General features: G+C 43.7%; 1 long non-coding RNA gene across 1 annotated transcript in view; it reads right to left on the bottom strand.

The window, feature by feature from the left end:
- LOC139796291 (uncharacterized) overlaps positions 1-12,677 on the bottom strand; it is a 240,433-nt gene that overhangs the window by 71,659 nt on the left and 156,097 nt on the right. The window contains exon 3 of the long non-coding RNA XR_011725925.1: positions 11,889-12,040. This is a non-coding gene — a long non-coding RNA (uncharacterized lncRNA). The remainder of the gene's footprint in view (positions 1-11,888; positions 12,041-12,677) is intronic.

The following is a 12,677-nucleotide window of genomic DNA, read 5'->3' as shown; positions in this document are numbered from 1 at the left end:
CCAGTGCTCAGGACAGGACTAGATCTGGCTGCTATGGTGCCAGGAGGATCCATGGAGATGCCCTTTGCCTACAGGACTACAGGGGTTCAGTTTTTAATACATGCACTTATTTCAACATTGAAGGGAAGCCAGAGGTTTCCATGAAGCTGAAACTTCTCCACTGCTGGGCAATTCCTTTGCATTTGGGAGAGAAAAAGTACTAAGTTCAGCTCCTGGATAATAAGCCAGTGAAGAGAAACAACTCACACTTTACACAGACTTGTGCTACCTGCTGGAGAGGAGCTCTCAGAGGTTCAGCACCGGCTTGCCTAAGAGAAATCTAGAGGGCAAGAAGGGAGATACCCAGAACCACAGCCTGTAATAAAGTCAGAGCAAATAACAAATAAGTCAGGCACAGACAGGCTTACAGCACTGAGTTGTGTGGGCTGGAGGATGGGAACTGCTAGAAACCAAGACAGGTGAATGGAGAATACTGTGTCTAGAGCAAAGAATAATTAATATTTGCTAGAGTGAATAACTGCAGCAAGACATTGACAAAGAAAAGGTTTGAGAAGCATGGAGAGAATCTCCCCTGGGTACTGACACCAAGAGCCTCTCTGCAGCAATGGAACAAGCAAGGCAAGTGCTGTTGTGAGCTGTTAGTTGACACCAAAAGACAGAGGGAGTCACAAACCCCACGTCACATGTGTGGCACAACACCCTTGCTGCTCTTCAGCAATATTAACCAGGCACTGGCTGACAGACCTGACAACAGGAAGGCAACCCAAAGACTACAAGGGCCATTTATCAAAATCATAGGGCAGATCCATCAATAAAAGCTCCACCATCCTCCTCACTGCAGCACAGGCATCCACTTTCTGTATCACACGGTGTCTTTCACTTTTAATTGTATTTTTTCCTGGCTTCGGCATCACCAACTGCTACTCCATTTGACAGCTTTGCCTAACAATAGGCTGCACACAAATGTGCTAATTTCACAGGATTTTAAGAAAAAAAAAGTAAAATGAACTCCAGAGTTACTGCAATGTGGCTCTCAGCTGAAGTGCCCCTGGTTCTAGCCTCCTTTCCCACACAGCCACCACAAACACCCTCTCACACCACGGCAGCAACCAGGTAGCCATGTCTTTCAGCAACACTCCTCCTGGAAACTGCAGGAGACACACTGCTCTCTGGAGGGTAAAGCTCTTAAAGGTAAGGCTCTTAAAATCCCATATCCTAATTAAGTGCTAGTATAATGAGGAGACAAGGCACTCGTGTCACTTGTTTCCAGTTTAAGCAATACGCTGCATGACAAAGAGTATTTTTCATTGCAAACATCAAGATGGGGGAAGCTGCCTCCAGCATTAGAAACTCTGTTTTAAAGCCCATCACATGCAGGATCAGGGTCGCTGGCACCAGGAAGCAAGTTGGGCTCCTTAAAACAACATGGATCGCTCTGTGAGCGTTACTGCCAATGTTATTGCCACACAGATAAAAATATGTACATGGACTATCATTTTCTGTAACAAATGGTAAAAGCTATCCTGGTGACAGTGAGGCACTGATGGAGAAAGGATGACTTTATCACCTACCTATGACTATGTTTCCCAAGCAACCTTCTCACCAATCGGGAGCCCTGCGTGATCATTAGTTCCTGCACATGGCAGCAATGAAATTGTCCCTTAAAGTAAATCATTCAAGGATTTTTATAATCTGAAATAAAATTTTCTAATATTTTTTTCCTAAGTTTTCCAGGTTTAAGGTTTTAATCTTTTATTATTTATTATACAGCAGTTGTGAAGGGCATGATGAGAAGCCCAGTGTAAATAGCTGTCATTGGAGGAGCGCTGCATGACGATGCTGCATTTAAAAAATTGGTAATTTCTTTTCTTTTTCTTATTACTACCATGTTCTGTCTGAGGGTGCTCAGATACAACCACAACAAAGTAAAACAAAAACTTAAGCTGCACTTTGGCTTCTGTGTGTTTTCCTACTTGTGGCTGAAGTTGCTGGTAAATATTCTTCTGAAACGGTACTGAAGGAGGAGAACAGCACATATATATTTTCTTCCTTCACACTCAGAGCATCAAATTCAAAAGACATTTTTCTACAGTTTGAGATGCAGAGTATTCCTATATTTTTGTATTCACTGGGATTTATTGCTCCTTTTAACCATCACAAACACAATTTAACTTTCTCTATCTTTACTTCTGGTAATTTCTTTTATCCCACCAGAGCCTGAGTTACATGCAAAAATTAAATAGCAAAAAAATGGACATTCTCTTAACTGTAGGTTTAAAAATAATCCTCTTCCACTAGAAAAAGGCATAAAATATCTTGTTAGGCCAACAGCACTACCAAGCATAATCAATCCTAGAGTATAAAAAAAGTCAGGCTACACGTCATTTCTTTCTACCTCAGTTGTCTGACACCTGGAACTCAGAGGTGGAATATTTTGGTGCCAGTCCATTGCTGAACTGACAGCCACACAACTCCAGTGCTCACCTTCAGAGCTGCACCCTGCTCACATCAACACCATGGCCTGGGAAGGAGTGAGCTAAAAGCTGCATTACACACTAAGCTACTTCAGTGCTAAGCTACTGAAGCACCTGACCGGTGTGATTAAGATAGAAATAAAGGATAGAAATTCTTCATGTACCCCTACTTGTCTGGTATTCCATGAGAGATGTGTAAAAATCACTAAGGTGTGTGCCTGGGCTGGGTGCCAGCAGAGCCTCCAGCAGCTGCCCCTCACCACCAGGATCCAGCCAGGTGGGCACACAGCCTCTTTGCTGACCACAAAGCCATTCCTCATATCCCAGAGCCATCACTTGTGGTTGGTGTAATGAGAAACACTGATCTGGAAAGGAAGTAGGGACAGACTGTCTGCTTTCTGCAGAGAGAGCTAACGGAAGGAAGCCACAGAAACACCCCAGCCATTGACAGGGTAAGTGGTGAGAGCAACTCCCAGCCCCACAGATGATGCTTACTCACCCAACACCAGAGGGGACAGAGGATCTCCTCACTAGATCTACTTATACTTAATTTAAAAAAGCAACTGTAACATATTTGTGGCTCAATCACATTACAAAAATAAAAGGGTAACCTGCTTCTTAAGAGCAGCTCACATGAGTAAGTGCTTGCAGAATCCAGCCCATTGTGGCTCTGAAATCCTTCTGAAAAAAACCCTCATCCTCAAATGAAGGCATCTGAGGCTCCTCCTCACACTTCACTGTTCTGTGTCCTTCACATCTTTTTTATCTGCTTGACTGTACGTCCTACACTAGGACCAAATCCATACCATAGTAAGGACATATAATTCATCCCAAATGATCAAGGATAATTATATGCTTAAAGAGCAATATGCAGAGGTTCTCCTACAGATAATTAAGGAGAAAACTCACAGTTCACCCATGTGGGAAGTTAGCCAGGAAGTGCAGACATACTTTGGGAATTCATCCATTATTTATAATCTGCAGTGTCTTGTCAAAAACCCTAAATGAAAAGTTAAAGCTTTAACACATTCTTCAGCATACTGCTGGGCCATCACCTCCTATTAGTTTTTAAGTAACATTCCCATTGGGCCAGATTCATCAGAAGGTTTCCTGGCACCTGCTTAAACTTGCTGGACCTCAGTGCAGCATTGCCTCAAGGAAGCTCAGGGTCTGCCACTGTCAATGCCTGGGGACTCTACCAGAAGGAGCCTGGGAGGGCAGCCCTGGAGCAGGACACAAGCAAGTGCTCCAGGTCTTGTCCTCACAGCAAGTTTACCACCACTGTACATGGACACTGACAAGTGTGGGAGCAGTCCACGGCCAGACAGCTTCTTAGGGGCTTGGGATATGTCTTATGGACATATGGTCAGTCTTATGGACCCACCTGACTATGGGTCCCTCCAACCTACACACTACAGGTGACAAAATAACACCATGCATTGTTGGTACTGCAACACTGACATTCATTTCCTCTTGGCAACAACCTCCCATTCAATTTGCCCTTTCCATGAAAATTGTACAGTAACACCAGGGTATGTTTCCCACCGCAGAAGAGTCCTACAGTATTTCAATTAAAATAGCTCATCCTTAGGCCCATTTTTTTTCTGGACACCCCTACACTTCCATTCACAGCTGAGGCACAAAACCCAATTAGTTATTAATTGAGGCACGTTAAAATTCATTAACTCTGCTTGTGAAGCTTAAGCTATAATTAACTGTCTTCCCAGGCTTTTGTTCTTTAATCTCCAGGTAGAAGGTCCCATTGTTAATAAGAAAGATAAGGAATAATCCTACCACCTCTCTGGTGGGTAGATAGCTCAGCTCTGGTGGTGGCAATGTGACATTAACCCCAGCAGGGACTTCATGTGCTAATGCTGTCCTGTCAGCTATTGACCATCCCGTGCACATGCATCCATGTAAAATTGGAGCTTATTTGGAAAGAATAGGAGCATAAAAAAACCTGATGAAAATATTTTGAAAAAGGTCATTTCCAGCAAGCTCAGTATCCTGCTCCAGGACACGTACAGCAGTCTCATTACAACATGCAGATCTTGCCTTCCAGCTTTGCCTCTGCAAGAATTTTCATGTTAAAGAGCTACAAAAAAAGCAGCTCAAGGCAAATTTTTATTTCACATAAGGAAGAGCATGAAGCCAACCTTTATTTTAAAGCAAAATGAACACAGAAATTAACTTACATGTCAAGTTCCAAGGCTTCACATGGCATTTACATGTATTTCTGCTGAATCTTCACTGACTATATGGATGCCCAGGCTTGGTAAAGAAGCTGAGGAAAATCAACCTACATAAAACCCAGCTTCTGAAATGAGCTGCTCTTGGGGTGGAATTTCAGGAACAGTGGTGGAACAGAAATATTTTGGTTTTTGAACCTGGAGACGGTGTATTCTGTATCAATAAGCAACACCAGTAAGAAGAACTTGAGGAAATGGGAGTAACTGACAAGGAAAAGGAGATGCCTTGTGCTCTGTGTTTTGATGAGGTGCTACGAGTTATGGAATTGAAGGGCTATGAATAAGTAAATAAACAACCTGGTTTGGGCCAGGATAGAGCAAATTACGCAATTCAATAATACTGAATTTACAATATATTACTGAGAATAATATAGTAAAGGCAAAGAGGAATAGAAGATAGAAAACAAGCTGCTCTTCAAGGTGGGCCAGGCACCACTCCTGTATTCCATGCACTCTTTCATCAGTCTGAGATGCTCTGTCCATCAGAAAGACATACCAGGAATTTGAAGCAGGTAGAGACAGTGCCTGCATTAAGGGAGAAGGGGGAAGCTCTACACTGGGTTGGGGGCCTACAACTTTTCTATTAAGTTGGGAGGGCAGTTATAAATTTGTCTTCTACATGTTGCAAGCAGACTCCATAGGGTGCACATCATCAGAGCATCTCTAGTACCTGCTGTGACAAACCAGGCTGGGGGAAAACCTAGGCAGCAAGGATGCCCTGAATTTCATGAGTGCTGTGCTCCTGTGCCCCACAGCATTCCTGGGGTGAGGAAGGGGACAGCCTTAAGGTCCCCCTCCCTCCTTGGAGACTTGTGGTGCCCAGTGCTGCACACAGCGGGTTCACCTGACCAGAAAGAGTGGCTCCCAGGGAGGGCGAGGGGCCGGGGCAGGTCAGAGCCAAGGCAAGGGAGCCAGGACTCTGTTTCCACTCCTTCCCCCACACCCCTCATTTATGCAATGTGCCAGCCTACACATTGGAGCTGGCACAGAGGGAAGGCAGCCGGTGCCAGGAAACAAGTCTGGTGCAGATTATTTCCCTGCTGGAGCAATGAGGAAGCCATAGAGACTCTGGGAGTCGCAATATGGTTGCTAACCCCATTCCTGCTGCAACACACTCATGCACTGCTGCTCACGGGCTGCACTGTCTGTAGGCCCTCATCCAGCCCACAGCAAGAGCAGCACTGCTGCCACCACACAACTGATGTCCTGGGGCTCTGGCAGACCTGTCAGGGTGGTATGAGTACCTGCGTGAGCTGCATGGGCACATCCATCAGCCAGTGTATGCCAGGCACTGATGGGGAGACATGCGGGGAAAGAACCATTTTCTGTTTCCGTGGCCAGAAGTAGCAGTGGCAAAGGAAAATGAAACTGGAAGTCAGAGAACAGGCAAAACATAACCCAATTTTTGCAGTACCCTACGTTCATGCTATGATTTGTCATACTATTCTGCTTCACAGAACAGATGGACACTTAGTACCTCTCCACACCAACGTGCCTTCAAGCAGGTCATCTACACCTCTCTGCTGATGTGGGTTCAGGCAAGGCACACCTGCACTGGAGGTCTTGCACCTGCACACACCTCACTCCATGCCCATGCCCTTTCCCTTTCCTTCCTCTCTCCATGGCTGACTAGTCTGTGCCATGGATCTGTGGATCTATGTGAGGACATTTTACCCACCGGTTTGTCTCCAGAGGGCAGAAGCTCAAGTGACAGCTCCAGAGCCCCTGGAAGCACTGTCTGAAAGCATTTGGACTGAGATTTCCCTGTCAGGCAGCAGAGCCAGTGTGGTGTGCTGCTTACTCGTCTTGCCAATTGACTTAGCAGCATCACTGATGAATTCATCTCTCTGTGTTGAGGAGACACAGAAGCAAAGAGGGCTTTTGTAAAAGCCCAGGAAAAAAATTGCAGTGACCTTGCACAATTTTTCACATGCTTCTGTATCAATCACACATGTCCTGTCCTCATAAGCTAGAAAAGTAGCTCTAATACCAATATTGATGATGCTGTCAAGCCTTCACAATAGGTGCCTGACAGCACCATGTAAGGCAGAGATACGGATAGTTCAGGCAATCAATAGCTGGAGAGAAGTCTGATGTGGAAACCGCCACTCAGCACCAGTACAGGAGGGACCGCAAAAAGCTTCTTTCCTCCTGTTTCTAACCTTGTCAAGAATAATGCTTAAAAGAGTTATCTACAACATACTCTGCTAAAAAGATGCTTATTTTCTCAAGAGAAGACAAAAACAATTAAGCCCTGTTTCTGCCAAGCAGCATCTGGGGCTGAGAATTTGCAGCCCTGTTGTGGGAAGCAGTGGAACATAAAGCAGAGGATGGCAATCGTGTTACACTTCCACCTTCCACACTGTGGTGAATCTGCTTGCCAGGGCTGGGTTTGCCCCATGTGCCTGTAAGCTCACAGATCGCCTCATCAAGAAGCCTCTCTGCTCTAAATCCAGGTGGCTTCATTACTCTATCAAAATATTAATAGCCACATTATAAGATCAACATTTGTTTTGCCAAGAGCAATAAATAATGCAAACAGCGCCACCTAAAATCATGTTTATTTTATTTAGATCAGAGACTGAGAGACTCCCTCTGATTCTTTGCCAAAAAGGAAAGAAAATGGAGTGCATGTGGAGCTGGTGAAAGGTAATGGGTACACTGGCATGGAGAATGAACTGATTCCTTTACCAAAAAAATACAGAAAGTCAACAACAGCATCACATTCCCCAAACTCCACCTGCCAAGTACACCATTTTGCATCTTTCCCATCTGCTCCCATCACATTAGGAGCCTGTGTACCACAGAGGCTGAAGAATGCTTGTTTCTAGAAAAAAGAAGTTTTCTGGTTTGCTTCTTACTGAAAACAGTGACCCAAAAACTTTATTGTTAGTAACAATAATTAAAAGGTGCCATAGAGTGAGTATTTGGATGATTGTCACTAAAAGGAACATTCTCATTAATTTATTACAGATTTTTAACTTGGCTTCATTAGGACACGTCTGTTGAAGGCCATTTAGGACTCTGGGAATATTCCTGGGGATATTTCAGGCTCCCTCAGTGATGTTGGAAAGGAAGGCAAGAAAGAACTATTGGCTGGTGTATAGTTTTGCCTGTGTAGCCAGAGAAGTTATCATTTTGCCAGCTTTCTAGCCAAGCTAAAGCACCCTCTTGAATTCAGACACCTGAGTAATTGTACAACCATTCCTACAATGTCCTTCTGACACTTCCAGTCTCACAAACATACCAGCACAGCCCACATCAGCACATCAGTCTATCTCAGCAGCAATCTTATTTCTGTGGCACCTCACTCCTTTAAACATTTTTGGAGGAACCAGTTTAATGGAATGTTTTTCGTAAAGAACACCGAAAGTTTGGTCTTAGGCATCGCTTTTTAGCTGGGACACAGAAAAATCACAGCAGCCCTACAAATACACGATAACTAATTATGAGCACCTGGGAGAAGCTCCATTGTTAGACAATACCCACAAAGCAAGGTTAACTAATAATTAACAAACCTAGCAGATACTAAGTATGCAGCCCTCTCTAATGGAGAAGAGAGGGAAATATTAAAGAAGTACTAACAGCTCTCTTGTTAATACTCCGAGAGCCGACTTCTTACATAAGACACAAATAAGAAGAAGTGTTAATTGAAATCTGCTTTAAGATAAACACTAAAAACCTGTCACGAGTTATACCTCTTATTATGTATGTATTTTGCAGCTATGGGTCTACCCGATTTCCCTGTTTGCCCCCTGCCCTTGCCCAGGACAGATCCAACAGCACACTGAGAAATGAAGCCCCCCAGACATGCTGCTCAGCTCCTCTAATGAGGCTGTAGCAGGAGATACTCAGTTTATAGGAAAAGGCCCTGGGAAAGCACCTGACCACAGGGAAGCTCTTGGACAGATGTGGGCTGGGACTCATCATGCTCAGCTGAACAGGTAACACTGGAGTTCCTTGTTCCACCACCACCTTCACAAAGACCACTAAGTGAGACCATCAACTGTCTGATTTGTCACAACATCCTAGCACTACCATGATGGAAAAGATACTCCATAAAAGCACAGTTTTAAACTATGTTGTTGTTACTAAGAATGAAGGTGCAGGAATGCTTCGAGGCACGCATCTCAAAGGAACAAGTCTGTTACCTTATTCTATTTCTCAAAAACACATAATCTGTGAATTGCCTTGGCTTTCATTTGTACAAGCAGCAGGCTTTGTTCCTATGCACACTTTTCTTCCAATTGCAGTAAGAAAGAAAAGGCTCAGGTTTTTCAGCAGAAACCATGCGGAGTGAGTTATCAGGGTTAAATCCACCCTGAATGGTAAAAGCAAATTAATCTAGGCTGATAAAGCGTGAGTCTTTAGTTGCCAGGAATCCACTAAAGCCCCCATCTGCAGAGATTTATTCCTGCACTTCAAGAACACAGTGAACCTCCCTCCAACCCAGCACAACTTCACTGCACACATATACACATTTTTTTTCTCATCTGAAACATCAACAAAGAATTGGCTACCTGCTGCTAAAACTTACTATGCACCTAGGTGAGCTTATGCAGTATGTAATATTTAACTGAAGTCACATTTAATGGATGCACTCATATTTCACTGAAGTAAAACTGCCAATCAGCAATGTTGTAAAGAGTAAACAGAGAGAAGATTCACATGTTCTAGATTACTGCATGTCTAGAATATTCTGCTTTACATAGAAAAAATTTTTATTGCACGATTCTTTCCATACCCAAAGATTTTTTTCATGATCAGACAAAAACCCCTGGGTTAGTTAGAAAGGTAGGAGAAAACTTTGAGGAAAGAAGGATGATTTCTCCAGCCACAGTTTAACTGAGTGTTGAACTGTGCACTTACCAGCAGCTGCACCAATCCTGAAGCCTTTAGGGAAGAATGTTCAGATGAGCTAATCTGAAGCTCTGGGGTGCAGTATCCACCTTCTCACCTGATGCTAGCAAATACACAGAGCCCAGAACAGCTAAATACATAGGTTGAACTAAGTAGGATCCCAATATTGCCAGTTTCCCCACAGAGCAAAGAAAGAAATACATCTCTCCTGAAATGCTTATCTCCCCCCATGCTAAAGACTTGAAGAAGGAGAAAGAATTTCCAAGAACACAACAACCTAACACAAACCCTAACACAAACAGGGGAATGATGAACATCCTAAGACACATACACACCAGATTCAAGAGCACCCCTGCCTGGTGTTCCTGCCTTCAGCAAGTGGGGGCTGGCAGTGCCTACAGGATTCCTCAACTCCTTTGTGCCTTAAAAGGCTAAGCCCCAACAGCTTTTCCTTCCACGCTCTCCCTTTGGCATGCCAACCCCTCACTGACAGGAGCCCTGCTGCAGGCTGGGTGCTGACAGAGGATGCTCTGAGGAGGGAGGAAGCCCATGGCAGCCCTGTCCTGCCCCACCCTAGACAGTGCCAGATGATGGAGAAGCCAATGCTGCCCACCCAGGCTTGCAGGAAACAGCTCTGGCAACTGGACACCTGTAGATCCAGGACCAGGGAAAGAAATTCATGTTTTATGACCAGGATCTAAAGCAAATTTTATTGGAAGCTTTTATGTTTGTAGGTTTGAGTAGTTTTTATGGAGAGGAGTTCTGAAAACTGCAATAAAATTTTGCCTTGGGGGTTATGATTACATTTGTATCTTTCCCAAACTTATATAAATAAAGACGACAGTTTTTACTGTGGAAGCTTAAAAGGTTACAGTGGTATTTGGTCTGTGATGAACCTTTTATAGATATGATGTTGTCAGAATTTATTTTTAAATACCAATAAAAAAAAATACAACTTTACATTTCTTGCTAACGCAATGGTGATTAGAAAAAGAGTTGTAGAAGAGATGGTGACATTGCTAGTGGCTTCCTTCCTGCTCCAATAATGCTCTATTACATTCTTCTCCACTGGAAGCTATTAAGTAATTTCCATTCTATCAGAGGAGAAACATTCTGTGATTCCAAGGATGATGCTTTGTGGTGTCACAATATTTGACATGAGTTTCCCCTCACCTGAAGTGGTGGGGAGTTCAAACAACCCCCCATACTGAAGGACTGGCACCTCATATAATTACATCTTTACAAAAGTGTGAAGATTAATTATAAAGAGGAAATGAGAAACAATACTTTTACGTAGCACATGCCAGGCTAAAAATAATGGAAAGAGTCCATGCCTTTGCCCCACTACAGTGTTTTTATGAAGAGCTCTGTTTGCCAAAACACTCTGACCCCACTCAGCCCAGCCTGCTTGCTGGAGGGCCAGCTCCATCCCCATTTCATGCTCCACTATTTCAAACCAGGCCTGCTGTTCCAGAGCAGTGTGCCACAAGCCATGCTCTCTCCAAGACTCTGAAGGCAAACTGCAGTGACGGGCTCTTTATCAGGATTAATACACTTATTTTGCAAACGTGGAACAGACTGTTTGTAAAGTGAACACTCAGCCACTAGAAACGACAACTATTGAATTCACTCTGTCTCCTCAAGGACAACCATATTAGGATTTTAAATTTCAATAAAAACCACCAGTAATCTTATTTGCTGCAGACAGGATGACTAATTAGTGAGGAAATCTCCCTCAAAGCATTTGGTGTAAGCAGTGCTCAGCACAGGCACACCACCCTACTCATCCTAGCACCCTAGGCTGTGCTCCAGAGAAAGCTGGCTGATTAAACCCTGCTTCAGGCCCTTAGCAAGGCCTGTGGTCTTCACCACACAATCTGAACAAAGCCTTTTGCCCACAAATATGTCAATAGAAAACAAATCAGACATCTTCATTAAAAAATGATACATATTCAGACAAGTATTGACCACTAATTAGTGCTTTACATAGCTGGCAACAGACACAAAGTAAAATGACAATTACAGTATCCACAAAGAAACAACATCAAAAGCACACGGTGAGGCAGAAAAAAGGCCACTTTATTTCTTTTAACCTCCTTCTCTCTTACCTGAACTTCCTCAGTCGAATGCTGCTCAAAGCAGAATCACATGCAAGTGATCAGAAAAACATGGATTTCTCAGAACACCATTTGGAACCACAATATTTGCAACTCTTTGGAGTACTTCAGGGTTAGCATGTTTTCTAATTGCTACTCTTTTACCTGACACAGAGGCCCCTGCTAAGTAAGATTTAAATATCTCTTACCTTAGAGTCTTTATCTCCTGTTTTGCATCCCGACTGTCCCCGTGGGTGGCCATTTCATGCATTTCATGGCTGTGCTGAGTGGCTGGAGATACAGCTGTACCATGGTTTCCAAGGTGGAGCAGTCAGCTGGCCCGTGAGGTACTGCAACAGCCCTGCAACACAAACATCCAGGGTTGAACCAAGCCACAGTAAAACACAAAAGCACTTCACGATCAGAAATTTGCCATTCTGTGAGAAATACCTATACTTTAACTCTCTGTAGCAATTAATAAACCTTGAGCCACTGCAGGCACAGCACTCACTGCAGCCACTCACTCTCCACAGCTGCAGTGGTGTCCCTCCTTTGGCCACCACCTCTCCATCCCCGATGCCATGTTTTCCCAGAAAGGGAGCCCTAACAAAGCAAGCCCATCCACCACTGGGTGTTTGCAGAGAGCCTGTTCTCTGTGGGCCTGCAGGCACTATGCTCATATAACTAATAAATAACAGGACATGTTATGGCGGGTGCCTGGCTTTCATGCAATTAATTAACATTTACATTTGACAAAACACTTCAACATATGTCCAAGCCCCACTGATACCTAAGTTAAACATTTGCTGAAGCACTCGATCAAATAATGAAGATTCCCCAAAAGCTTTATTTTAGCTGCATCCATAAGAAGGCTTAATAGAGAAAGCTATGGACAGGTACCCTTTAAATACTATCTCACAGACACCTGGAAAATCAGCTGCTTCACAGCAACTAGAAATTGAGGGACTTTATAAAAGCAAATGCATTATTATTATTTT

Source organism: Heliangelus exortis, chromosome 4 (genome assembly GCF_036169615.1).
Source record: "Heliangelus exortis chromosome 4, bHelExo1.hap1, whole genome shotgun sequence".
Taxonomy (NCBI): domain Eukaryota; kingdom Metazoa; phylum Chordata; class Aves; order Apodiformes; family Trochilidae; genus Heliangelus; species Heliangelus exortis.
The sequence above is the reverse complement of the archived record's forward strand: the minus strand, read 5'-3'. Positions and strand labels throughout refer to the sequence as shown.